Source organism: Montipora foliosa, unplaced genomic scaffold, assembly GCF_036669935.1.
Source record: "Montipora foliosa isolate CH-2021 unplaced genomic scaffold, ASM3666993v2 scaffold_471, whole genome shotgun sequence".
Taxonomy (NCBI): domain Eukaryota; kingdom Metazoa; phylum Cnidaria; class Anthozoa; order Scleractinia; family Acroporidae; genus Montipora; species Montipora foliosa.
Window position 1 is genome coordinate 235001 of NW_027179780.1, and position 2500 is coordinate 237500.

Sequence of the window (2500 nt, forward strand, 5' to 3'; positions counted from 1 at the left end):
TCGGACTGTCTCAGTGACAAATACAAGAAACTACAAACAAGAAATTCCGACAGCGAGTTTTCCTGCTCAGATAGGAGCCAATCAACTTAAAACTGATCTTTTAGGGCTTTGAACTCTCTTTCCAACTTTTCAGTAAAATGATTGCGTGATTTGTTGAGTGAGTAAATGCACTTTTTCTCTCATGCAAATAACGGATGCGTGACTTGTCAAGTAAGTGTGCGTCGAATCCCAAAGCGCGTAAGAATCCATCCAATCAGAAAGGGATACAGGAATCCCTGTAAACTCTGAACAAGCTTTTCGGTGCAGTTGCGCAGACTTACTATACCGGTGGTTTACTCTGTCTGCGACGCAGCTATTAGCGCGGGACCCGTACATCAACCGACCTATAATTGCTACTCATACGGAAGTCTTCTTGGAATGATTATTACAGGTTCAATAGAGTGTTTTCAGGTGACGTCATGGCGGCCATGTTGGTGTCCCTAAACAAAGGAACGGCGGCCATGTTGGTCTCCCCAACTAATCCTCTGGGAATTAAGCTCTTTTATCGCGCAAATGTTTTCTTTTGTTTCGGTGGAAAAGGAAGGTTATTGATCACGTGATTGAAAACACTGTAACACTCGGAACTCTTACCTCGTCTTTAAATCTTTTATGTACAGTTCAGCTATCAAACAACGGCATTGATGCATGTTTAATTTTACGAAATACAATCTTCGTTCGATGTCACCGGACATCTCACCAGACTCTTGTATCTCGATTTTAAGTCCAAGCACCCATTTCAAATAGCGCTGATAAACAGTATGTAAGTGTAAGCATCCATTTCAAACAGTTAGCTTTAAATAATAGCATGGTTATGTGAAGGTTAGGATTAGAACTTGTAATAACCATTCGGAGACGACCCCCGTATGAATATCAATTATAGGTTGGTGTACGAGTCCTGTACGAAAGGTCACTGCTTTAAAAAAAAAAAGCTTCTTGCTTGTAAATAATGGTTACATAAATGAAATTTGGTCAAGAACGTAAAAATAAACGTACATGAGCTTAAAGAAATATTGTTGGCTTCCCAAATCAACCTCTCCAGCCAAACATTTTATTGAAACAAACAACATATTTGCTATTAAAGGCAAAAAAAAAAAAACCTTTCTATTTCATTCTGTGCGTACAAACAAGCAATAGGTGCGGTTACACTAGACCTCTTGCCCATGGGGAACCTTGGGGTTACGGTTTGGGTTGGGTTTACCCTGGGTTATGATCGACTCCCCATTTGCGGTTACACACTTGCAAATTACCCAAGGGAAAGGTAAGCGTTGGCCTGTTTTGGTGGGAAACGTACCTTTAAGATAAGACAAGATGAGATTTATTAGTTTTTCCACTAAATGGTTTTTGAAAAACTAATTACAATACAAAATACATTAAAATTAAGGATCTAAAAAAAAAGTAAACATCGAAGATCTACATCTGAACGACAAACTTTTCTTTGGCTTATTTTCGGTAATTGTCATGATCGGCCCTTCTCTTAAACTGTCCACCTCAATTAAGTTCAGCGATTCATCGCTTCATTTTAAGAAGACAACAAAGACGTCGACTTCAGTTACGCTTTCTCTAGTCCTTGCAACTCTCCAATTTATAATTTAGACGTCGACTTGCTGCTGGCCAGAAAAGGCGTGCTTGGGTATTTCCACGTCCGCAGTTGTTTACACAGTTCATCACAGCATGTATTTTCCTCGCGTTCGGCAATCTTGTGATTGTCTGAGCCACTTTGGGGTTTTGTTAACCATAAGACTTTCATCTGGAACTGTCATGGGCAATTCTTTTGTTCTTTTTGACGTACCTATGGAAATTTCCCACAGGAAATTTTCCTTTGGGCAGATCGGTTACACATAAAAAATTGCTTCCCCGTGGAAAAAAGCCACTTACCCAAGGGCAAAATGGCTAGTGTAACCGCAGCTAATGTACTCCGTATCCAAAAACCATACGCAACTAAATAATTTCTCACTGAAGTTCAGGAACAAACCCTTTTCTGAAGAACCTTTCCCTTCAATAATAAAGCGTAAAATGGAAAACAAGCTTTCTTTTAAAAAAATCTTGACTAACGATAATGTCAAATTTCCAATTGTTGCTGTTGTTCTTTTTTCTTTACCTGAAGACTGTGCACAGTGCTGGTACCAACACTTGCCCGTGGACTTGGTACCAACTACGAGAGGGATGCACAGGACAGGAGGCTATTGAGAGAGACTGTTGATGGCTTTGCTCCTGAGAAGGAGTGAAGGGCGAACTATTACTGTGCAGACTTAAATGATTGGGGGGACGTGAAGTGCAAGTTTTCAACCCCACACTAAACATGTGAGCGTTAGCCCTAGTAATGGAAATGGGCCCACACAAGGACAGAAATTTCTTTGTCCTAGTGTGGACCAATTTCCATTAGTAGGGCTAACGCTCACATGGTTAATATGGGATTAAAAACTAGCTCTTCACATTACACTCTAATCAGTTAAGTCTGTTC